General features: G+C 37.5%; 1 protein-coding gene and 1 long non-coding RNA gene across 6 annotated transcripts in view; one reads left to right on the plus strand and one right to left on the minus strand.

The window, feature by feature from the left end:
• Nucleotides 1-10,245, plus strand: part of LOC141584534 (uncharacterized) — a 42,034-nt gene extending 31,789 nt beyond the window's left edge. Inside the window, exons 3-4 of one of the 3 annotated variants that reach the window (XR_012517604.1) lie at nucleotides 1,045-2,159; nucleotides 9,815-10,245. This is a non-coding gene — a long non-coding RNA (uncharacterized LOC141584534). Of the gene's footprint in view, nucleotides 1-1,044; nucleotides 3,155-9,814 lie in introns of those variants that run through there. The other 2 variants (XR_012517603.1, XR_012517602.1) reach the window with 2 other exon arrangements.
• The window catches only part of NYAP2 (neuronal tyrosine-phosphorylated phosphoinositide-3-kinase adaptor 2), a 303,720-nt gene that overhangs the window by 233,707 nt on the left and 42,566 nt on the right, over nucleotides 1-27,447 (minus strand). The window lies entirely within an intron of this gene.

Below are 27,447 nucleotides of genomic sequence, written 5' to 3' on the forward strand. Positions count from 1 at the left end.
ACGTACAAAACCCAAAGTGGAAAGGTCAAACCGCACATCTGTCTTTCAAGTCGCTCAGCTTGCTTGGCCGTCTTCCAAGTGTACTTTCCTTCCTTTCATTCTTGCTCGAAGGCATTTTAGTAAAGTTTTATTACTGCTCCAAAACTTGCTTTGGTCTCTCCTGCCTTATGTCCCCTTCAGTTGAATTCTTTCTTCTGAGGGCTCAAGAATTGAGGTTAATGCAAGCCCGTATGGATTTGAAGCCGGCAGCAATACCAAATACATATTCTCTCAATATTATAAAAGATTCCAGATACGTGGCTGATCCGAATTGTTTAGATGCCATCTGGACTTATCTTTCATACCTGAAGTTTTGACCTTTTTGAGCCAAGTGGCTCTTGACTTTTTTGGGGCAAGTGGTTCCCTTCTTTTGTATGTTTTATTAGAAATATATAGTGCTAAACAGCATTTTCAAGGGGAAAATCTTAAGAACAACTCCTGTAGTCTTCACTCTTAACTTTGCATAACCCCTAATCAGTTGCACAATGGGGAGCAGAGCAAAGCTCACACCTGTGGTCTTAAATATGATAATGAACGCTTGAAAGAAAAGAATTAAAATGTTTTTCCACCTTTCTGTCAATGTTTTCACTTAAGTAGTCCCTTTATCCTCCAAGTAGGCCCCAAATGCTCACTTTCTAAGCCCTGAAGAAAATAAATCTAAAAAATTTAATAGGCATTCATGGCACCCACAGAAAATGAACAAAAGCAAAGAATTCACACAAAGTCCCTTACATTCCACACAGGAATGGGCAAATAGAAGGCAGTGTTTATCAAGGGGGCGTAAATCTTCAAGTGTTTGAAGGCAAAGTGTTTGGGGGAAATGGTATATTTGGAAAATGTTGTGTATGTGTTATTTGCTTAGTTTGGTATGTTATGACAGCACAAAAAGAGAGCGGGCTTCTCCAGAAGCTGCAAAGTGTTCAAGCCATTCAAGTGGCTGGTTCAGGCTGCCAGGCCTACATTTGCAATGTAAATTAGCAAGCAACATGGTGCCTTCAATTGCAGGTGAGCCTTAAGAGGCCTTCTGATTGCTTCTTCTGAGTGTGGATTTTGTGCAGAAGGAATTGCTGAATGTCAAGGAACAGAGCATCTCACACAAAAAGAAAAAAACCACAAAGGGAGGAAGTGACGCAGTGTAGAAGAAAAGAGTAAGTACACTTAAGTAAGTGACTGTTGAAGAAAGAGTTCAGAGCTCTGTCCACTGAAATGTAGTCATGGGACCCCTGACATGTCTTTCAGCCATGCACCCAAAGGCACAGAGAGTTGAGTTGTTTTAGAATGTATATAGATCTAGGAAACACCCAATAATATAAATTTATTTGTGACTCTATCCAAGGAGTTGTAGCTCTAACAAAAACGTAGGGTCCCAGAGGTTGACAGAATATATAAATGGGCATATCTGCAGGAGGGTCAGGTTTATGCACAGGTAGAGATCTGCTTTTAGGTAGCAGCCCCAGGATTCAGGTCAAGGGGGCTCCTTCAGTCCCAGTGGCAAAGAAAATCAGGCCCAAAGGGTAAGTCAGTAAGTCCTCACATCTCATCTATTTGCTTTTCGTTTTATGGGGAACCTAAAGAAATTTGCTCTTTTCCTTAGATCAGCTCTTCTAGATACTTAAAATGTTATCTCGCATTGCTTTCTGGTGTTAGATTCCTAAACTTGTACCATATTCAAAGGTGAGATGAAAATACTCATAACTTTCGCCGGTAATCGAATAAAAGTTTCTAACTAGCTCACCCTGTGCTGAGTTTGTTACACAAATATTATCCCAATATGAAGCAGTTTCAGAGAGCGAGCAGCAAAGGGGAAAACAAACATGCATTGCAGATAAAAATCAAACTGCCTGGCTCCTGGTACAGGCTCAGTCAATGATCATTTCTTCCCTTTGCAAAATGAGGGCACATCTGTGCCGATTGCTCACGTTCTTACTCTCCCCACCAAACCTTCTAAGGGATGGAAAAATATAGTTTCATCTAGAACAGAAAACTAACATGGATTGCTTTCTCATAGCCTGGACACTTAGAAGAATCAGAAATTTCATGTTAACAATTGTCTAGCTTCTCCTTCATGCAGAACTTCTGGTAACCATGGATCCACAGCCTGTCACTCCAATGACTAGGAGGTGAGTAGTGCTCATGCGTTGCCCAGTTCCTTGAAGTCACCACCGCTCCCTACTGGCCTAGCATTGGAATTCCTCCATCATTCATGCTCCTTTTCTGGCCTGCAAAGCATTTTCCCCGTTGATCCAGAGATTTCCACCTACTTCTCTGCCCTTTCTCCCACAGGCCTTCTCACTCTGTTTTTCCCCAAGGTTTTACGACATTAAGCTATGAAGATGATTTATGAAATGGGGTTGCAGGATGGCACAAGGATGTTTATCACAAGGTGACCGTGGGTCCAATATTTGCATAAGAGATAAGGAAGAGGCAGCTGAGCAGAGGGACAGGTCTAGCTGCAATGCAGTCTAGATGACAGCCTTGACTGATACCACAGAGGATTCTGGAGCTAACACGGCTGTCAGAGTCATCCTGCATTTAGCTTTTAGACCTCTGCCTCAATCGGTCTCTATATTTGTCTCTCTGAGGCTGACCACACACCCAGCAGCTGGGAAGACAGTCTTTCCTTGAAGGATCTTTTGGCGGAGTATCTCTAAGTGCACCACATCCTGCAAGCCAGTTTCCTGGGTCCTCTTTCCACAAACCCTTCCATCTGAGATAGCATTTAAAAAGTCACTGACGGGCCTGTTCTTTGTTGCATCTGTAATCTCTACAACTGCTCTAAGGATCCCACGCTTCTGTAACTCCAGAGAATCACCAGGAGGGACTCTGCAGCTGCCCCGCAACACAAGCAGAGTTTTCCAAGATTCCCAAAGTGCATGCTGCTTGCAATCCACAGCCAGATAAATGATGTGCTTATCCTGCCATTGCCTGCCACTGTTCACCACCCCAGTGCTTACTAAGTCTCCTAAAAAAGACCTGCATGGGAGTTTTCTGGGAGCACATGAAGGAAAGAGTGAGATGTGGAAGAAAAGAGCTCCAAATGATTTGACCAAAGTCATTTTGTCCACACAGTTATCCAAATGGTGCAATTAAACTGTGATTGACAATAAAATAAGCCCAGCACTTATTTTTGTCTTTGTTTTTCACTTGCTGGTAATTTTAAGATATTGTGGGCAGGTTCCCCTGCCCTGAAATATTCACGATTACAAACAGAGCTGAATAAATACATTTTTCAAAATAGGATCACTCTGAATAAGAGATCGAATTATTCACAAATAAAATACTCATCAAAGAAACATCAGTGTTACAAATACATGAAAACACATGATTGATTGACTGATCGCCTATTCAATTTGACAGAATTATTTCTGCAAATTTGTTTGCTACTAAATACTCTGCTAGAGAATTATTCTAAATGCCACAGATGATACTGGGCTTGTCTTTTTCCCACATTCTAGCACTGAGAACAGGGTTGCTCACGGGTTTCACTCTGTTAAGACAGCTAACTTTAAGTCCAGGACTGGCGCAATGCAGGTGTAAGCCTAGCTTTAGCAATGTCTGTTTCAAATCCACACTGTTAAAACATGTTATATGCATATATTATGCCACTAGAGGGGAAAGGCAGCTGACAGACTTAACTGGGGCACCCCTCTCTACTTTACCCATCTCCACCTACTTATTTCTTATCTGGCTTGCTTCATGAAGTAAATTACATGTCTAGTCTGTGTAAGTTATTTGGGTTTGGATTTTCTGCTACAGATCATTAGTATATAGACACCAGATGATCATAACCATTTAAAAAGATTGCCATGGCTAAGATTATCTGGATTAATTAATTGAAATCGATATTTTGAAATGCTCTGGGATAAACAGTCACACGCCGCTGAAAGGCAAAACAGCTAATTTTTTTTTTAAATGGACCAACTGAAACTCCTAGAGGGGGCTCTAAAAGATATTTCCATCTGACTACAACTCAGTGTTACTAAAAATACTTCTATTGTCTGATATTCTGATTGTGCTCTGATTGAGGTCATTCACATTTGCAAAGTCAGGAATTTCAATGTGGTTTATGGGGAATCACATTTCCTGGGAGCTGGCCTGGAAATGTATGATCTAATAAGATCAAAAAGATGAATAGGAGATGTGTTTCTCCTCTGACCTACGCATAACATCATCCAAGTAATAAAGTCATTCACTGGGATGGAAGAATCAGAAACTGGAGCCTTGTAGTCTGGGTGGGTACATTTGTTCAGGAAAATGGGTAAAACTTCTGAAGGCATAAAAGAAAGGTGAAGTCAGGTCTTGATAGAATGACGATGGGAGAAAGAAAGAGAAAGGAAGATAACACACAGAAAGAAAAGTACAAAATGAAAAGAAAGGAGAATGTGTTCAACCTTCATTTCAATCATCAATCCAAATTTTCATCATTCTTATGACTTAAACTTTCAGACCTTTTCCACCAAGTTTAGTAACAATCACTTCCATGTACTTTAATTTAGAAATATTTATAGAAATACATGTAGAATAGCAAATCCATTGATCTAAGCCTGAATATCAGTTAAATAAACCTGTGCAACTATACAGTATATATATATATATATATATGTACATATATATGTACATATATATGTACATAATACATATTTACATGTGCAAGTTTATTGAATGAGGTATTATTTCTTTACATGACATACAGACAGACTTCAGGGTGAAATCACTTTCTAATTAGAATCAAGTCTTTGTGAAATTTACATTTCTAATTAATTAGTGTTGATGTTGAGACACCCACATTCAATTATAGTGCAATCTGTAGCAGAAGATACATGTTTTCATTCAAATAAATAAAACAAAAGTACATAAATTACTGTATTTCCTAAGTTAACAGTGACACTAAACTTCAGAAGAAATTATGTCTGTAATAATTTATTGTCAATGATTCAGAACCTAGCAGATTTTTCACTAACAGATCTATTTAACAGAAAGCATGAGAACTAGTTGCTTTTGTCAATGAACGTTATCTTATTTCCAATCCATGGAGAAGAATGAAATTTTAGGGATATATTTTGTAAATAAAGGGATTCTTGAATTCCCCTCCTGCCCTGAGATGGTCCCCAAAACAAAATATGGTAGAAGCTATGAAGCAAAAATAGGACAGAGACATCTGAAACCCAATGATGAAAGGTAAAAGTTGCAAGGATTTCTACCTCCATATACACAGAAAGAGACCAGTTTGTCTTTGAAAATCACTCAGTCTTCCACTACCAGAAGTTTATTCCGGGAACAGACTTTTCTCTATTGGTCCATTCTTATTTGGCAGTATTAGGCAGTTTCTTGTTTTCTGTAAGGTGTTCAAATGCCGCTTTACAAGGACAGATTGCACAATGAGAAAAGGTGTGTGGAGGATTGTGCACATCCTGGGCTCAATTTCAGACTGGGTGGCAGTTTCAGTGCTACGCACTTATGTGAAAAAGCCTTGATATGTTTCCAAGTCCCCGAAAGTTTTTGGCACAGGCTTTTCTGGGCCAGAATCTGAGATAACCCAGTTAGACACCTCCACACACAGAACAAATGGTAAGGTGCATCTGGCATTTATTTAGAGGGCGCCATCATTTAGCTTTAAGCAGAACTATCTGCATGGGAAGGAAGAATTGTGGTAGAGTTTATGAACAACCCCCACCATGCCAGTGTACAAATGATCAGTGATATCCTCTTGGAAAACAAATCTTATCTGCTTAATGGATAAACTAACCTCTCTTTCAGTCATCAGAGTAAATTTTGATCACTTATTGCTGGGTATAATGAATCCATCCAACGGGAGTAACATGTTCATCCTCTATTTTCTAAATGCCAGTTTTAAATTCCAAATCAGCAGTCTAGCATGGGCAAACACTTTCTCTCTCTGACAATCTTAATTCAGAAAGAAAATAAGAATGAACCAAAGTAAGCCTACCCAGATAATTCTTCCAAATGGACAATCAAAGAGTAACCCCTCCTCTCTTACCTTCAGAGAGAGACTAGAAATGTTACATTGATTGATCTTCCTCCATGTGGAGAGAAATATCAAGGTTAGAGAATTATTCTTATTACCCACCTCCCTACATGAAACAATAAATATATCACCAAGCTTGACTTTACGGTGTAACTCAGTAAGCTTCCTAATAAAATCTGACAAATAGAAAAATACGACAAATTAACAAATTACAAGTTCAATATTTTATCAAAGTAAATAATCACTAAAAATAATCTACCACGAGTAATGCTAGTATAAATTGTCACCTAAAATATATATGTCAAACTGATTAATAAGAAACTGCTACCTTATTAATTACATAATGTCTGTAATGGAGATTGGTAGCCTATTGGAATCTTTAAAGAGCCAATATTATGGCTGATAGATAATGTATATACAAAAATATCATCATTTGATTGGTTAATTAATTGATTAGAATACACTTTACACCTAAAGAGCAGTGAATAAGAGACAATGCCAGCTTGAATCTTTTGACCTACCTCAATTGCTAGTACTTTCTAATTATAATCAGCTACCTTAGACTGAGTTTCCAAAGCATCAAAACATCAATAGAGAAAAGAATTTAGCCCTAATCTATTATTAATCAAAGTATCTGATGTTCACTTTCAAATGTACATATGATTAATTATTCAATTTAAATTTCAGTATGTTGAAGTCATTATATGGAATCTTAAGTTAGTCTGCAAACATACTTCATCCATTGGTAGCGGGAGATATTTCTTTTCAATCTGTTAAATTACTTAACAGATTTTTGGAGTTCCTAAAGAAAAAGTACTGTGCAAACATCTGGTGGGGAAGAAGTACTATGTCAGCCATCGGAGAATACAAAGAACAAGACACTCTGACTATAACCCTAACCCAAACCTCAATGCCAACACTGTATTGTGCATCAATATAGGTGAGGAAGAAAATAGGTGTATCTATAACTTCAGCACAATGAGAATCCATATTAAAAACTTATTAGAAAGTACACATAATTTAAACTCATTGTCATCGACATGTTAAACTGTTAAGCTATATTACAGAGATTTTTAACCCATATAACAAAACGTGATACAACAAAGCAGAAAGTACCTATAAATATTTTTCACTCTTTGCTTATATTACATAAACTGAAAATTGATGACTATGCATTGTTTTGCTTCTAGAAAAATAAAGAGAAACTAGAAAGGGACTGAATATGAGGTTGTGAAACCGAAAGCAGAGTAGACCAATGAAAAGTTGAAGCAAAACATGACTCATGTTTAAGAAAGAGACCTCTGTTCACACTCTCCATGTTTGTCCATGGAAAAAGAGGAAATGGATTTAAATTTCACCCTCAACAAAGAATGAATTTAAAACTATCATAATTTCTTGACTAAAGTGATAAGAAGGAACTAGATGTTTATATTTTTAATAACCCAAAACATGTTATATGAATTTAAATTTTGAGCTACTAAAGATGGGACACATTCAGTGGAAGCACTCGACTGAGCACTCTCAGCAAAACTTTCACATAGCCATGCAAACAATGGAAATGAAGCAGAGATCAGGCTTCTGCTCTGGTAGAACCTGGATCTAACAGAATGTTCTTCTTTAGTATGAATCACAGCTCAGAGTCCTGTTTCTCCAGAACAAAGCAGCATTCCTTTTGTTTGGCAATCAGATAAATCTAAGCCTTTGTTATATTCTATTAAAATAAAAACTTTAAGTGATCTTTTTTTCTAAACATAGGGATTAAAGCTATACTAACATTGATTCAATCAAAAAACTATAACTCAATTTACCTATAGATCCTGATTTGTATTTTGAAATATTAAAGCTAAAAAGAATGTCTTAATGTACATACATTTTCTGTCACCCAGGCTGGTGGGCAGTAGCACAATCATGACTCACTTCAGCCTCAACTTCCCCACTCAAGTGATCCTCCCATTTCAGCCTCCTGAGTAGCTGGGGCTACATGTGTGTGCCACCTGTAGTATGAGGAGTACAATAGCAACATGTAGAATACAAAAGAGATTCATTTAAGGAGTCATTGAAGAAAATGTAAAATTAGCCAGGCATTTTACATTTTCTTCAATGATTCCTTAAATGAATCTCACTTGTAGTATACATATTGTTTTCTTTTCCTAAGTATCTGTGGAAATTACTTAACCTGTAACACTGAATCAGGTAACTAAAGAATAAGGAGACAGAACTAACGCCCAACAAATTAGTTGCCAGGAAAACATCTTAGAAATGATTCTACATTATTTCTGCATGACCAACTGCTTTTGTTGTAAAAAAAAAAAAAAAAAATCATGTATGAGCACTGTTGCCCCTGTAGACTCATTTGAGTATTAAGACACTTGTTTTCCTCCCATGATGTTTAATACAGAAAAGCAAATGTTTCATTAAGCACTATCTTTTTCCTACCTGCCTGTCACATGACCTTTGGTCTTCATTAACATAACAATGAATTACATTTATCTCTCTGTGTTCACAGATACACTCTTGGGGCCAATAAAATGGCATATGGCATAATTGAGTCATCTGTTCAGTCATAATTATTATTAGCCAAACAGTTTCAGCCTGGTGGAAGTTGACAAGAGTCCACCATGTTTCTTGGACTCAGGGGTTAAGATGTTACTTCATTTTTTGTTTTAGGTTTATTGCATTCAGGTTTTCTTATTTTCCAGATAGTGTGTACAGCAGTGATGTCGGTTGTCTAGAGTTAGACTTTTTGTTCCTTTATTTGACATGAAAATAACCACAATAGGATATAAAGTGGGATTAGTTCAAAGTGTTTTTTTTTTTTAATCAACAAAGGAATGTGTCCATGGAAGGGCTGGTGAAATCTGTTTTACTCAAAATTATTAGCATGCCTTCTAAAAACAAACCTGAGAGCCCCATTAAAGAATATTAACTATTGCATTAAATCTATGTAATAAAATTCTATTCTGCACTAGTTTCAGAACTGAGTAGAGACCAACACCAGGCACCTGACAGTTATGTTATAAGAAAAGCACAGCATGAACATTGCATTCACTCTGCCTAGTGAAGGACCAGTGCCTGGCTCATTATATGGACTTGATAAATACACAATGAATCAATAATGGAAGGTGACAGGGCAGGGGCACCTTCATCTTGCCATCTCGGATGAATACTGCCATTTTAAGTTCCAGCTCCCTTTCTAATCTCATCCATTTCAAGGAAATCACTTCTCTTTTAAAAAATGAGCAGCCAGAAAGAGCAGACAGTAAAACACAGATAAGATAGCCTGGGCACAGAAGAAGAGGGGAAAGTCTTTTGAGTAATCACCAAACTTCACACTTACACAATGGAACCCAGTAAAACAGTGGGCCCTAATAAGCACATTCCTTTCCTTTTAGGTACTCTAAGATTGGGAAGCTAAAAGCAGGCTCCTAGGGTATGCCTGCAGCTACAGAAAGATATATGGGAACAGATACAAAAACTCTCCTTTTCAGATAAACAAGAGAAAGACACGCAAACTAAAAGTTGGCCTGTGTGGTCTGAGAATGGGGTGAAAGCTGCTAAAAACTCTGCTGTATACAGATAGCACATCTGGTGGTACCTGAACCATCACGTCCTAGGAGGATAAGGCATCCCCTCCTCATGACTCCCTGAACCCTTAAATATCCTTAGTCTGTATGAGAGAAGCTCCTGATCTAATTTGGCCAGAAGCCCCTCTCAGGTTTATTATCCAAAATAAGCCTTTCTTTGACTGTTAAGCTGCTTTTTTGTGTTTCTTTCTTTCTTCTCTTACAGAAGGGAGCGAAGAAAGGGAGGCCAAGGCAGAGACAGGGATTCAAGCCAAATTCATGTTCTCAGTCTCAGAGGAGAAGACGCCAGGACACAAGTCAGTAGGGCAAGTATCAGATTTTGAAGTATGAATCCAAGACAACATGAGGAACTAACAGTGTCAAATCTTTCATCAGGAGATATAGTCCATGCAGAAACTCTGGGCAAGGTTGACTCAAATTCATTGGGCCATATCTGATTGTCTCAGAGCTTTTCAAAAAGAGCAGCCTAAGCCCATTGCTAATTAAGCAGTGTACTCAAATGCAAATGTAATGTGTGACAAATGTTTTTCATCTGAGAACTCCAACAATAAAATAATTAAAGTGACTGGTTTTTGTATGCTTAGATACTAGGAGACCAACTTGCCTGGGGAATAAATATGCTAATTCTCTTATGGATCAGGGCTTCTAGAAATCCCAGAGCTATTTACATGATACCTGCTTAAGAGAATGGACCCATCACAGACACTTTAACACTTATTTTCTAATGGCAGGTCTATGCATCACTTAAACAATACTGACATTTTAATAGCTTGTCAATAATCATAAAGTAGTTGAGTGAATGCTGAACCTTCAACCAAAGCAATAAGTTTCTTAAACATTTTCATCTAGTGGTCGTAAGATGGCAAAGTTAAAGTATGGTCCTGGAGAAGGGAAGATGTGTGTGAGAGAATCCTACAATTTACCAATATTTTCTTTATTCACTCCAAAACTTATGTCAATGTTCCATATTCTTCATAACATATCCATTTGAAAATATAAAAATAACAAAATGCTATAGGGATATATGCCATGTTTATTCTCACTTTACATACACCAGTCTCATTTGTGTCTAAAATCATGGATATTTTTATATCCATTTTACATGGAGTCATTGGTCATTGCCTTTTCTGCCCATTAACAATAAAATTATGTGATTAATTGTGAGGAAAACTTCATTGGACTGTACCAATGAAGTTTGGAAGTACCAATGAAGGGGGTACCAATAATTATTTCTCAGGCTGTGTGGCGTTACATAGTATCTTGTACATACTGGATAATGTATAGCTGAGAATGCCAGTAGGAATATGGATATAGGTTAGAGGTGCACATTTTGAACGTGCACTGCCTGATCAAATGTTAAAAAAATTATTCAGACAAAGACAAGTGTATTTGTTTCCTATAGCTACTATAACCAATGACCAGAACTTTAAAACATTTCTTTTCGCATAGCTCTTGAGTTCAGGAGTCTGAAATGGGTCTAACTGGCTAAAATTAAGGCATCAGCAGCTCTTTCCAAGGTTCTGGGGGAGAATCCAATCTTGGGTTTTTTGGGGTTTTTGTTTGTTTGTTTGTTTGTTTTTTGTTTTGCTTTGCCTTTTCCAACTTCTGGAGGATGTCTGCATTTCGTCACTCAAGCTCTTTACTTCATCTTCAATTACCAGTGAAGTTTGCTCAGGTACTATCACTATCACACTTTTGCCTCCCTCTTCCCCACTTAAGGATGCCTTTGACTACATTGAGATCAACCAAAAATAAACCTAATTATTTTATGGCCAGCTGGTTAGCAAATCTAATTCCATCTGGAATCTTAATCCCCCCTTGCTATTTAACATAATACAGTGGCACCCAAACCTTTTGGCACCAGGGATTAGTTTCATGGAAGACAATTTTTCCACAGATGGGAAGGGAGCTGATCTCGGGATGACACTGTTCTACCTCAGATCACCATCAGGCACTGGATTTTCATAAGGAATATGTAACTTAGATTTTTCGCATGCATAGTTCACAATGAAGTTCATGCTCCTATGAGAATCTAAGCTGCCACTGATCTGACAGGAGGCAGAGCTCAGATGGTAATACTGTCTTGCCCCCCACTCACCTCCTGCTGTGCAGCCTGATTCCTACTCCAGAGGTAAGGTATTCACAGCTTCTGGCAATCAGACGTGGACATCTTTGGGGAGCCCTTATTGTGCCTACTAGATTAAAATTGAAGCTAATAATACCATCACAACTGAATTCCTAGGACAATAGAATAAGTCTATCATTTGATAAAAAAAAATTATAGGGATTTATTGATAGTAATCTATGAGTCAAATTTTATTTTATTTATTTATCTTTTGAGACAGGGTCTTACTGTGCCACTCAGGCCAGAGTGCAGTGGTACAATCATGGCTCACTGCAGCCTCAACCTCCTGGGTTCAAGTGATCCTTCCACCTCAGCCTGCCAAGTATTATAGCTGGGATTTCAGGCACATGTCACCATGCCCAGCTAATGTTTTAATTTTTATGTGTAGATAGGGTCTCACTATGTTGTCCGGGCTGGTCTCAAACTCCTGGTCTCAAGTGATTCTCCCACCTTCACTTCCCAAAGTGTTGGAATTACAGGCATAGGTATGAACCACCACTCCTGCCTCAAAAGTTTTACATTATAACACAAAACTATTAATTGCTCTATTAAAAAATTAATAGATGGCCAGGCGTGGTGACTCATGTCTGTAATATCAGTATTTTGGGAGGCCAAGGCAGGTAGATCATTCCAGGTCAGGAGTTCGAGTTCGAGATCAGCCTGGCCAATATGGTGAAATCCTTTCTCTACTAAAAAAAAAAAAAAAAAAAATCGAGGCCTGGTGGCAGATGCCTGTAAATCCAACTACTCAGGAGGCTGGGGCAAGAAAATTGCTCAAACCTGGGGAAGGCCAAGGTTGCAGTGAGTCGAGATATCATGCCACTGCATTCCAGCTTGGGTTACAGAGTGACATTCCATGTCAATATATGTGTGTGTGTGTGTGTGTGTGTGTGTGTATGGACTGAGAGTTTTAATTTTTATCTGAAATTTTAAAACAGCAATTAAAAAGTATTTTGTTATATATAATGATCAAAACATTCTATAAACTTAGAACTACAATACCTCATTTTGGTTTTCTGCTATATATTTGTAATAATTTTCATAATTAGTTGTCACAAACAGGAGTTAATACTTCTCAGAATTGGCATCACTGGGGAGCTTGCAAGAAATAACAGAATCTTAGAGCCAATCCCCTTGAATTAGAATTTAAGTTTTTATAATAGCCTTAGCCAATTTGTGAGCAGAGTCTGAGAAACATTGATATAGCAAACAGTCTCTTACTTAATATAAACATTTATGTTTGCTGGCAATGTTTCTCTGTTTATTTAAGTGTTTGCATGGGCTTTATTAATGTTTTGGTATATGAAGTTAACAACTTTCATAATTATGGTTCTATTTATATAATAAATACATATTTATACTTCAAATCATTGGTAAGATATTAATCTATAAAGACAGAAGACACACTGAGTTACATCTAGAATTCACCTATATTTGAAAATGGCTATTCAGACATAACCATAGAGCTGAGTGCCATGCCCTGTTTTATCACTCAGCTGGGCATTCCGATTGGATGCAAAGGTATCCTAAAATATTTTATAATGGTTGATTATGCACAAATTTAGCATTTCTGGGAATTGCATTGAAATAGGCATTTGGTTACTGTGCCTTCCAAAGGCCAAGGATAAAGCCAAAGCTAACAAGTAGATTTCAGCCAAACCCTCCCTGTGGCTGAAACTGAGCCCTGTGTGCTGAGCTCTGTGTGTATGTGTGCGTGTAATGGGGGGGTGGGGGGGGAGTGTACACGTGCCTGTATTAGTGGATTGTGTTGTCTTTTACTATTGACTTGGGAAGAAAACAAATCAAAATAAACAATAAGAAAAGACCAATCAACACAGCACTCTAAGCACCCTTGGGCTGCTTAGTTTAGAACAAATCAAATTCAGTGGGAAACCGCAATTGTCTTTATAGATTTGAGGAAAGGAAAGAGGAGTGAGAAATGTACTTCGAGGCCCTGAGCGATAAGACTGAGACCTATGTAAGGAAGTTACAGAGGAAGAATTTTATTCCTCATAAGAAATAACTTAAAACCATCCAAGAGAGCTGTGCAAAGATCAAATGAGCTGCTTTGAGACTTAATGAATTGTCTTCTGCCTCAGGTGTTTAGCTTTAAACAGAGTGCTGGCAGAGGGGATTCAAATTTCATTTTAATGATTAATAATAATAGCTCATATCTGTTGAGCACTCTTAAGAGTGCACTTTCTATGGTGCTAATGCAACTTACAATATTAACTTGTTTGCCCACAACAGTTTCTTAAGGTAGATGCTACTCTTCTCTCCATTTGAAAAAGAGGTTCAAAGAAGTTACAAGACTTAATTTAAGTGATGAGTGGCAGAAATAGAATTTGAATCCAAGTTCCTCAGATTATAGAGCTCTAACACATTGCAAATGAAGCAGAAGAGAGGTGGGCCCTCGTCCTCCCCTCAACTGGAACATGCTTCCTGGTAATTAGTGTTAAGTGATTACCTTTTAAGGATGATGCTTTACGTTTTGACTTTTTAAAGTCATTGAATATTTCTCGATAACAATTTATGTGTGTGTATGTGTATATATATATATATATGTGTATATACATATATATAAGAGAGAGAAATTGGGAGGTGATCACTACCTACTGTACAGTTATTGACAGAATCAAACAAGTTAACATAAAGTAATTCAAGAGTGAATGGGGTTTAGAAGAAATTCAAGAAATGTTTGTTGAATAAATATACAAATGAATGAACTTTCCATTCTTACTAACCTACCACATAACAGAGATTTGAAGCTAAGCAAAACTATTTGACTCATTATTTTTAGCTTATATTTCTGAAATGCCACAAAAATTTGTATCTAAGTAAAGTAAGTAAAGGAGATGATATAAGGTTTTATGATCAATATGAAATAGAATTAGCCAGCAGTTCCTAGCAGCTCTAAAGTGGTCTACCTGTTACTCTAAATTACAATCTCAGTAATGGTTTCTGTAAAGAATACATCATTTTCTAGGTCTGATAAATGCATTGATCCTGATATACAGATGTAGATATAGACATAAGTAGTGATGGCATTGTGCCAGATCTAAATTATCATAGTATAATTTTTAAAACTTTCTTTTTTAGCTGCAATGAAGTTATTTTTTGTATAAAAAGGCATATTTGCATTTCTACAGATATAATTATGAAAACAAAGAAAATATTAATATTGACAGATCAAGTGCATTTAAACTACTTAGAGAAAAAGCCTTTTTGCCATTCGCAGTGGACATGAACAGATGGTGAAGAACGTTTCAAATTGATCCCAGTAGTTTCTTGTCTTTCTGGTGCCTGTCAGCTGTAGTCGGGTCTTCTGCCACCAAGTTTTTCTCATCTTATTCACCTGTTCCTTCCATTGCCGAAGATGAAATCTTTCTACAATCTGTTTCCCACATTTTGTTTTAATTTAATTCATTATTGAAAATTATTCTCTTTGCGTCCTGCAGTAGTAATTTATGGGCTTTACTATTTAGCATCACGTTCCCTTTTAAATGACAATGGCACCTGTGTTTTGTTTTTGGAAATTTCCCCTCCCCCAGTCTAAGTGATATTTTTTTTTTATCTGTTCCTAAAGTATTCTCATGAACAGCATTCAGCCTTGGATAGAAACGGGAATTTTCTGACCACAGTGATTGGTGTAAGAATAACAAGGCAGGACCCTCAAGGCTCTACCAGTTCTCAGTCTGGGAAGTGTTAGATGCCCCACAAATCCTGAGAGGTGGAGAGAGATGGCAGAGATGTAAAGAAACTGAGCCCTAGTAATTACAAGATTAACATTTGTGGAGCATTTACTATGTGGCGTGCACTTTTCTCAGTACTATAAATATGTAAATGCACAAATTTGTTGGTCATAAAAATCAGATTCCCATTTACACCTGAAGAAACTGGGCACCTAATTTTTTTATTGCATTTTAGGTTTGGGCGTACATGTGAAGAACATGCAGGATTGTTGTTTAGGTACACACATGGCAGTGGGATTTGCCGCCTTCCTCCCTATCACCTATATCTGGCATTTCTCCCCATGCTCTCTCTCCCCAACTCCCCACCCCCATACAATTATCAAGTAGCAGGCAGTGTGTTGTATTCATCACTCTCTTCTTCTGCCTCTCCAAGTATCATCTTGTGAGCCCGAAGCCAGTTCTATTGCTGTTCTAAGCCAGTTCTATTTCATTTCATAGAGCTCAGAAATTCTCCTAGTGCATTTTGAGTCGACTGTGCCATTGCTACAAAACACCAGACCAGTCCCTTCAGAAACAAGTATATCTCATGTGCTTCTATCTTCATATTTACTGATGTTAGAAAAAGTCCATTAAATCGATTCTTTCTAGCTGGGTATTTTCTACTGAAGTCATATTTCCCACATGAAGCCACCCTACCCACTCCAGTCTATGAGTCTGCTCCGTACCCCTTACATAAGAAACCTACACAAAGGTAGGTTATGCAGCATTCTCAACAATGTCAAATTTTTTTCATTTCTAATGCCTATGGTATCTATCTGTTTTCCGATAAGCCCTATGTACTTACAGTAAGGATCAAGACCTCTGATTCCTCAGGAGACATACTACCTAATGGTATTTATTATGATACCTAAAAAATATTTATCGGGTGTTAGATTATCAGAAACAGGTATGGTGCATAGGAAACATCTCATATATGGCTAAAGAGAGATTGGCCAGGTGCAGTGGCTTATACCTATAATTCCAGCATTTTGGGAGGCCAAGGCAGGCAGATCACTTGAGGTCAGGAGTTCGAGACCAGGCAGACCAACATGGTGAAACACCATCTCTACTAAAAATACAAAAAAAAAAAAAAAAAAAAAAAAGCAAATTAGCTAGACATAGTGGCAGGTGCCTATAATCCCAGCTACTCAGGAGGCTGAGCAGGAGAATCATTTGAACACGGGAGGTGGAGGTTGCAGTGAGTGGAGATCACGCCACTGCACTCCAGCCTGGGAAACAAAGTTAGACTCTGTCTCAAAAAAAAAAAAAAAAAAAAAAAAGGAAGAAAGAAAGAGAGATCTGGTTTCCTTGAGTACAAGATAGAAAATGATATTTTAAAATGAAAATGTATTTTGAAAAAATTTAATCTAGATTTTGCTTTTGTGTTACACACATTTAATTATCTTATCACTCTTCATTGCACAGTTTTTGCTGTATCAAGAATCAGCTGTCATATTCTTAAGTAAATAAAGTTTTCATTCTTGGAGATAGTACCTCATATCTATCACATTATAAGAGTTCATATTTGCAAAGCTTATTGAAGTTTACTTTGTGGGAAACACGTGTTGTATCATTAGAATTTCACAATGAACTTGTGAGGTCAGTGCTATTACTCTATTATATAGTTAAGGAAAATTACATTCAAGGATAAGTAACTCCTAGTGAGTGAACATCTAATATTATGCTGGAAAGTTTTGACATCTACACTTGAACTCATTCCATTTTTAAATTTTATTATTGTATGTCTAGAAGAATATCTACTACTTAGCAGATGTTTAATAAATATGTACTTGTTTAACTGACTGTTATCCTTCTTATTATAAATATATTCTGTATGATATATTGTATACTACAAGATTCAATGAGGTGTTATACCACACAGACAGTTTTTATTGTCACCAGGGGGTTCATCATGCAGTTTGTACATAAATGACCCATCATAAACACCTCCGAGTCCTTTTTGCTGGCTGGTGGTGGTGCAGATATGAATATACATCAACCCAAAGACAATGAATATAAATAAAGATCAACATTTGCAAACTGTTTTAAAAATTAATAACCTAAACTTAGAACTGCTTATTGAATCTTTCTGGCTAATTTTGATTCTGAAGCATGACAAAGACAATAGCTTTTCACCATTCAGTGCTTCTAAATAGTAAGATTAATTTGAAAGCTTGATGGTTGCAGCTGAAAATGTGAGCTCTCTGGGGGAGGAGGAAGGTCAGCCCTATGGGAATACTGGACACACATAGGCACAAAAGATGTAAACACATATAGTAAATTAGTTATAGAAATCAATCACTTAGAATCATTCACGACCCATAACTTTAGTATAAGAGATTTCTTTTAGGACAAATTCATTCACATACTTCTTTTTAAATTAATAAGAATGGGCACATTAATTAAGGTATTTCATTAAAAGAGAAGTATCTGCTTAAATAATCTGGCATCCTTCCCCACTTCTACCCCCTTAATGTTTCAGTTTAAATAAATCTCTTCTCTTCCCTGTGATTAATTTCCCCAGTCGTTTTCAGGTGTGAAGCTCCACAATCACAGCCATGTCACATTCTCCTGATCCATAATGTTATTGATGACTATCACTGAATTACAATTCCTGTCCACAAAAGCAGGAAGTGGTGTGTTAATTGGCTGAAAAGATTCCAACTCCTCCACTTAGCCCTCTGTCTCTATTTTTCTTTTTCCACCAAAGTGCTTTCTTTGCTCTGCTTTCAGAGAGCTGGATCTATCACTTACCAGCCACAGCCTCACACTTGTATTTTGCCAGCAGAGCCAAGAAGACTACTATCAGGTGGCAACAAACTGGGACAGCTTCCCAGGTTCATTAGCTTTGTCATAGCAAGTTCAATCTCCCTAAATTCCACTTCAAATGGAATCCCCACCTGAGTTCTTTTTAAACTAAAGAGCAGACCCAAGAACATCAAGAACATTCACAGAAATTATATTTGTTTGAACAGCTGTTGGAACTGCTCTCCCTGTAGTCAGAATCTTCTTTTATCATCTCTTGGTCAGGGAGCTATAAGTTCAAATTGCTAATATTGAATTAAACATAAATGACACAGTGTAATGTAGGCGACATCGATTTTACCATTCCCTGGCCATTTCTAAGTTCCTTTTAGTTTTAGTGCTTTGAGTATCACAGATTTATTTTGTTTAATCTTTCAACCTCTTTTATCTAATCATTTGGTTTGATTTTTTTCATGTATTCTATATTAATTTAAAGAACTGACAGTAGATTTGAGATTCTAACCTTTATGTTTAGAGTGTACTCAACATTATTCTTATTATATTTTCTGACGGATGTTTTCTTTTCTGTGCTAGTATACTACATCAGGTTTAGAGTTTATAATTCAAATTACTTATTTACAGAAGATTCATGTTGTCTGAATGTAATTCTCTCCATCTATGTAATAAGGTTGGAGTTTGATAGTATCAACTATGTCAAGATGCCTTGAGATTAACAAATCTTTTTTTTTTTTTTTTTGAGACGGAGTTTCGCTCTTGTTACCCAGGCTGGAGAGTGCAATGGCGTGATCTCAGCTCACCGCAACCTCCGCCTCCTGGGTTCAGGCAATTCTCCTGCCTCAGCCTCCTGAGTAGCTGGGATTACAGGCACGTGCCACCATGCCCAGCTAATTTTTTTGTATCTTTAGTAGAGACGGGGTTTCACCATGTTGACCAGGATGGTCTCGATCTCTTGACTTTGTGATCTGCCCACCTCGGCCTCCCAAAGTGCTGGGATTACAGGCTTGAGCCGCCGTGCCCAGCTAACAAATCTAATATTATAAATAATGTTAGGTATTAGTAAAAGTTACAGTAGAAACAACAAAACAAAACAAACAAAAAACCTCTATGTATTTAACAGAACCTGAGGAAGGCCGCAGTACTGGTTATAAGAATGAAAGAACAATGGAGTCTAATCTAGGGGTAGAAGGGAACAGCTCCACTGGGAAGTCTCCTGTTGCGTTTTCTTGTCTCCACCTGGGCTTCATGGGCAAGGCTGGACCACAGTCTTATTGGACTCTTGGCAGAAGACCCTGCAATTTCTGCTGGAGCCAAGGAAGGTGAGCAGTGTGCAAAACCCCTTGGCTGTGAAGTTTAGCTTGGCTTCCTGGTGAAAGAGACACTGTCTGCTTTGTCTTCTTATGGTCTCTCTAGCTGAATTGTCCTGTGGGACTAGAACACGGGCAGCTGACACTATGCTTTTCTTGCCTTTGCTGTCTATGTAATAAATTATCTGAATCTATCTAGGCTCATTGTCTTTCTACCAGCCAAATCTAACAGGCACAGTAGTCCTCCCTGTGGCCCTGTTAATCACCCTGCTGCTGTTTACAGACTGTTTTACTATTTAGGAAAATTTCAGTTGCTTTGAAGTTACGCTGTTTTCAATAAACCAATATTGCATAATTGGATTTTACAATGAATTGCTAACCGCTAAGATCGTCACCATTTGTAGGTGCCACAGAATTGGGTCTTGCAATGCTAGCCTGTGTTCAGTTAACACTTTTTTCCTCCTTCCTCTGTGCTTCTATGTAACTTCGTATTTTCATATTTTTTCTAGATAACTTTTACATAACCTCATAACATTTTCTCATGTTTAACAGAAGTGGTAATGCAATTGCTTTTTGGTTTTTTGTTTTGTTTTGTTTTGCATCTTTTTCCTACCCAGTGAAATTATTCGCCCTGGAGAGTATTTTTCGTTTTAGTACTTCAGATTCAGCAGAGTAAAATTAATTCAGTGAATGAACAAATGAACAAAAGTAACAGCTAATATTCATTTACTACTTCCTAGTTTCATATATATGTGCATACACATATATGCATATTTACATCCTTTTTTTTTTTTTTTTAAGATGAAGTCTCAGTCTGTTGTACCGGCTGGAGTGCAGTGATGCCATCTGGCCTCACTTCAACTTCCGCCTCCCAGATTCAAGTGGTTCTCCCGCCTTGGCCTCCAGAGTAGCTGGGATTACAGGCCTGAACCACCCTGCCTGGCCAAAGTTCCATATACTTTCTAAGTCATTTAATTACTTAATAATCACAGTAACTTTATGAGTTTTACACTAGGTTTACAGATGAGGAAATTTGGATACAGAAAGGTCATGTAGCCCAAGGTAAGATTGACTATCATTATTAATAAGTAAATAAATAAACTAATTTTTCAAAAACCGCAAGGGAAATGTTTATTTTTGACCCTTATTTATGTATCTATAAACTTCTATAATTAAAATATTTTGACTTCAATTTCTTCTTTGCAATATTTTATAGGACACTCATACTCTAATTCATTCTTATTTTAATGCAGCACCAAATTGGGTTGCTTAAGTTTGATTGTAAGCCTTATGTTTTTAAGCTTTATATTTTTAAATTTTCTAAATATATCTTTTAAAAGATATCACAGGTCACATAAATTACATCTTAGTGATTCACATTACAATTCAGTTTTCCCAATATACATAAAGTTCAGTAAATTCAGTATATCTAGTATAAAAAGTGGTCAATGAAGAGAGAAGCACTGCCTTTTCCAGACGGCACTCTGAAAACTCTGTCATTCTATAATTCTAAGACCTGCTTACTGATTTTATATAAACTCAAATTAAGCATCAGAAATATTAGTGGATGAGAGACATTTTTACATTCAATTGATACTTTGTTATTCTTAAAAAAATTCAAAAAGGAAAATTTTGGGCCGGGTGCAGTGGCTCAAGCCTGTGATCCCAGCACTTTGGGAGACCGAGGCAGGTGGATCACGAGGTCAAAAGATCGAGACCATCTTGGTCAACATGGGAAACTCCGTCTCTACTAAAAATACAAAAATTAGCTCGGCATGGTGGCATGTGCCTATAATCCCAGCTACTCAGGAGACTGAGGCAGGAGAATTGCCTGAACCCAGGAGGCAGAGGTTGCGATGAGCCGAGATTGCACCATTGCACTCCAGCCTGGGTAACAAGAGCGAAACTCCACCTCAAAAAAAAAAAAAAAAAAAAAAAGGAAAATTTTTAGCAGTCTGGTGAAGGTAGTATTTTGGTAAACTTATACACAGAAAATAAGTTGACATTTTGTAGTTAGAGCAGTTGAAACATCTTCTGATGATATGATTAACCCAAACATGTTTTTAATGTTTTGCCACAGAAAATGTCAGTTGCACACCTCTATAATATTTTTTTCCAAAATACAACACTTTCTCTGGATAAGTTACATAAGCATAGTTAAATGCAAAGCAACATAACTCATAGCCAAGCCAGTAATGAAGAATATGGAATAATTGTTATTCATTCCAAATATTTTACGCCGTTAAGGGAAGGGAAGAGAAAAATGTTTCAGATTTTCAGTATTTCTCTCTTCAGTTTTATGAGAGGCATTGATCAATAGCACAAATAGCTGTTATTGCCTCTTAACATGCTATTATATACATTATTAACATTTCCAAAGTAGATTGATGAAATGTTTTTGTTTTTAAGTTCGCATGATATTTTAGCCTGACTGGTGGACAAATGTGAGGAAGGTAATGTTTTTCAAGCTACTTCTGGTCATGATGACTTCAGTGAACTCAGAAATCCACTTCCCCTGCTTCACCACAATACAAATTCTAGAAATCCTTCATTATCAAAATCAAGAATCGTGTCCACCAAGTTTTCTCCAAGTAATTTAATTGAACGGATAGTATTCTCTAAAGTAGGATTTCTAAATTTTATATTATCATGTAGTGTGTGTGTGTGTGTGTGTGTGTGTGTGTGTGTGTCTGAATGTGTGTATATAAACCCAATAAATAAAATATTTCAGGAATATATAAATTTCTATGCAAATATTTATAGGAAGATTTAACTTTTCAGAAACACTTCTGTCTGCACCATTATCTTCAATTCCCACTGGAAGCAGTGGAGATACAGATGATGTGTGTGCTAAGAGAAAGAAACACTACTCAGGGTGAGTGTGGTCAACGGTGCACGTAATTTAACTTGTATTGATTCTAGACACGTTGGTATAGGATATTAGACCATATATGGGGAGTTTCTACAGGAAATGTCAATGCCATAATGAAGACAGAACACAAATCTCTCTGAGAGTCAATGACTTGTATGGTAATTCTTTCTTAGTTATTGTCTACCATTTAAATTTATACAGTTTCAGCCTTTTAAAATAATTCCAAGGTTATCTGAAAAAAAAATGACATGAGCAGATGATTGCCATTATATATTTAACTCACTTCATATGGAAATACCCATTGAGATCATTTGAATTTAAGAAGCAGCTGCCATCGTGGCTTGGCACAAGACCATACAAAGGAATGTGTAAACTTCTTGGGGGCTGGAGGATGACCCAAGGTCAAGAATTTGATCTTTGGAAAAGTATGTCAACTCACTTCAATCTATGGTCGTGCCCATTCCTTATATAACTCTAGACAGGCATCTCATAAAGCTACTTTACTAGTCCACAGGTAAAGGCTTAACAATTATAGGAAACAATTAGTATAAAGCTGTTCTTTAGAAGAAAACTCAAAACTCTATGTGTAATATTTGTATATAATTCCAATAAAAAATAAAAAATAATTGGTTTAGGCCGGGCGCGGTGGCTCAAGCCTGTAATCCCAGCACTTTGGGAGGCCGAGGCGGGTGGATCACGAGGTCGAGAGATCGAGACCAACCTGGTCAACATGGTGAAACCCCGTCTCTACTAAAAATACAAAAAATTAGCTGGGCATGGTGGCGCGTGCCTATAATCCCAGCTATTCAGGAGGCTGAGGCAGGAGAATTGCCTGAACCCAGGAGGCGGAGGTTGCGGTGAGCCGAGATCGTGCCATTGCACTCCAGCCTGGGTAACAAGAGCGAAACTCTGTCTCAAAAAAAAAAAAAAAAAAAAATAATTGGTTTAATGATTAATAGAGATGTCCCATTATTTTACAGGTAGTTTCTTGCTGGTCTAGTTCTATTTTTAAATTGGATGTATGATTTCTTTTTTCTTGGCCGTGGAACCATATATGTATCAGTACCATCATTTTATACTATGCTTGTGGATTGTTCGGCTTCAGCAAGTATTGATATGTAAAGGGATCTCAGTTTACATCAGCATTAAAATGTCATTTCACCTGGCACCTTACGTCTGCTCCCAGAACTGCATGTCTGGGGTCTTAAATTACCTCCTGTTCATGCTTTTGGGACGGAGGAAGAACTCATGTTTAAGTATCTTAGTAGGTGTTGTCATTCTGCTGCCTCATTAATACCTTACTATGAGTCTGTCAGATAGGTAACTACCTCAATGTTATAGGTGAAGAAACTAAATCCCAAAAAAGTAATAATTTGCCCAGAGTCAGTGGCAGATATGTGATTTGAGCCCAGGCTTTCCTGTTTCCAAAGACTTTCCCAGACAGCAGCATCATGGGGATGATGATTGGTCAACAAGGACTTTGTCAAGTAAGTTTTGGGAATGCTGAGACACAATATAAAAATGAAAAGTTTGTTTTTCACACATTTCCCAAACACATAAAATTAGAGAACTTTTATAAACATGGAGCATCCCTGAAAGACTAGAAAACTCATTGCTTCTTGTTACATCAGTCAAGTGAAGCTCCTTGAAAGAGCAGACCTATGCAAACTCTGAGGTGGTTGTTTTGTAGACAGGAAATTACAGGATGCAGCTTAGACTTATACAGCTCCTGCAACAATGTAAACTAGATTATCACTGCCTGTTCCTGCAACTCAGTCTCCTTACTTAGAGACCGCTGCCTGGATACCTTCTTCCTTTATTGTGTAAGCTTGCTGCTTTCCTTGTCAAGTACTTACTTCCTGCATGTTCACTCATTCTTGGCCTTACAACTTTCTAATTTGGTCCCTGATTTATGGAATTCCTGTGGGTATATAAAATTTCTTTCTTTCTCATTAAAATCTCAGTCACAGTCTCACCTCACTTATTGACATTCAGGTCTTGTTATTCCATCTGCCCTTTGGTCCCTATTGACTTCCTGGTTTCTGGCTATTTTTCGAAACATTTACTCCGATTTTGTCAATATTTGTGACTTTTGCTATCTTTAATCAATCATCATCCTTTGATCTAGGATACTGAGAGCTTCCTTTCTCTAGTCTTTAGACCACAGGTAACTTCTGCCACACCCTGAGCTGGTTCTTGATCAAGTCTGGCTAATTGCCCGTTTCCCTCTTCATTCTCTACTCTTTGTGTTAGATTTTACTTCACTGTCTGACTCAGTTTCCCTGCCCTGTATCCCCAATTTCTCATGTCACATACTCTATGCAAACATCATTCATACGTATTTTATATCTTTCATTAATTAAAATATTTTCCTTAGAATATAATATTTCATCAGTAAATAGACTTCTTAAATTGTGTACTGTTTTTAAGGAAAGTGATGTGTATTGTAAAAGCTGTAACTGCTTCTTAAATTACTATGCCTGAGAAAAGTCAATTATTTTTCAATGCAGTCATTAAGATGTTACATTGTGGAAGCTTTCTGTGGCAGCTGCTGAAGTGCAAGTCTGATCTTCAAGGAGAATTAAGCATTTTCTATAGAGATTGCCTTCCAATGGCAAGCCCAGCCCCTGTGCACAATGCTAAGCAACAGTGTGGCATGCTATCACCTTTTCCAGAATGACATTGACTTAAGTCCACTCAAATAAGTTAATGTTCCTCTTTTAACTCAATTGGCTGGAACAATCCATTTACCTGCCAATTTGAAGACAGACAAGGTAGGTCCAGAGCAACAGGAACATTTGGAAGACACATCTTACACTGTATCAAGTTATAAGCATTAACTACTTATATTTTTAATCTAAAAATCACCACCAAAACCTAACACACACTTAGAAATCATGTATATTACAATCATAGATATTTCGAAGGTGAAAAGTCCTATTGAACACATAGAAACCCAGAGGGGTATCATCCCAGAAAAACCTGCTAGTTGCCCAGATACACTGTCACAGGGGATCATGGTGATGCCTCATAAATTCACCACAGTCCAGGACAAGAATCCTCTTTATATGGTTTCTTCTCATAAACAAAACCCAGATTTTCAGCTGAAAGCTTAGGCTGTAAGTGATATTCAACTACTGGTCATGTAGTTGCAGTTAAAACTCTTCCTAGCAGTCATTACCCATGTCCTGGTGTGCCACCATCTCCTAGCAAGGGGTTTTGTCCCCCTTCCAGGTCTAGAACTTGATCTGTTTATACACTGGGAATAGATTTGTCCCTCAGTGATGGACTCAGGTCAGCCAAATTCCTAAAGGCTGATGTGTAAAACAAAATAAATGTCCTCAGGAGCACTGTCTAAAAACAAAAACAAAAACAAAAAAGAAATTTACAATAAAAAATGTAACTGCCAAAGGACATGAACACTCCTGTCCTCTGGCTGATCATTACATTTTCTCCATGTGGTCACAACATGGGAAGTCAAATTATAGTCAGAATTAAATATTAAAACAGTTTGCAAGTATGATATGATTTGGCTGTATCCCAGCCCAACTCTCATCTTGAATTGTAGCTCCCATCATCCCCATGTGTTGTAGGAGGGACCTGATGGGAGGTAATTAAATCATGAGGGCAGGTTTTTCCTGTGCTGTTCTCGTAATAGTGAATAAGTCTCAGGTGATCTGATGGTTTTATAAAGAGCAGTTCCCCTGTACATGCTGTCCTGCCTGACGCCATATAAATGTACATTTGTCCCTCCTTCATATTCTGCCATGATTGTGAGGTATCCCCAGCCATGTGCAACTGTGAGTCCATTAAACCTCTTTTCCTGGCCAAGCACGGTGGTTCACACCTGTAATTCTAGCACTTTGGGGGGCCCAGGTGGGTGTATCACCTAAGGTTAAGAGTTTGAGACTAGTTTGACCAATATGGTGAAACTTTATTTCTACTGAAAATACAGAATTAGCTGGGTGTGGTGACGTACACCTGTAGTCCCAGCTACTTGGGAGGCTAAGACAGGAGAATTGCTTGAACCCAGGAGGCAGAGGATGCAATGAGCTGAGATGATGTCACTGCACTCACTCCAGCCTGAGCAATAGAGAGAGACTCTGTCTCAAAAACTAAATAAATTAATAAAACAAAATATAAACCTCTTTTGCTTTATAAATTACCACCTCAGGTATTTCTTCATAGCAGTATGAAAATGGACTAATACAAAGTGAGAAATGTGATTTCCAGAAACTCAGACAGGTAACAGTGCAAATTTTCTTCGTCAGCAATTCAAAAAAAGTCAAAGTAGAAATATAAGATATTTAGTGATTTGCCTTCACCGTTTGGTGACTTCAGGTTTTAACAAATGGATTGTTCTTTTCTTTACAGGAGAAGAACTACTACTGAAATAGAAAGTGTGTCCTTTTCCTTCACCCATGCTTAAACATGACCTGCCAGGTTTTTTCTTCTGTGCCTCTGAATTTTGTAATCTTCATGGTTAATCAACTACTCCTCACCGAACTCCTGCACTTTAGAACATATGTGGATTATTTGAAGTAGTCCTTGGTAAAGACTTGCTGGTTATTTGACTCTTCATGAGAACTTCTCTGAGAAACTGAATGTTGATATAACAAAATTATCAGTTAACAACTTTATTTCCGTTATTACCATAGACTTGAGAATGCCACACTGAAGATCTGGCAGTGTTGACATTTTGGTTTCTGTAATTAATAATGATGATGATGATGATAATAGCCATTTATGGAGTGATGACTGTGTACTGGACACTGAGCTAAATACAGTAGATAAGTGTGGGTGACATAGGTATTCACGGCATTTACAATTTATAGATGAGGAAATTGAGCCTTGGAAAAGCTAATGAACTTGTCCAGTATTATTCCACCAGTCAGTAGTTGATATGGTTTGGCTCTGTGTCCGAACTCAAATGTTATTTTGAATTGTAATTGAGGCAGGGACCTGGTGGGAGGTGATTGGATCATCGAGGCAGTTTCTCTCATGTTGTTCTCATGATAGTGAGGGAGTTCTCATGAGATC

Source organism: Saimiri boliviensis, chromosome 5, assembly GCF_048565385.1.
Source record: "Saimiri boliviensis isolate mSaiBol1 chromosome 5, mSaiBol1.pri, whole genome shotgun sequence".
NCBI classification, from domain to species: domain Eukaryota; kingdom Metazoa; phylum Chordata; class Mammalia; order Primates; family Cebidae; genus Saimiri; species Saimiri boliviensis.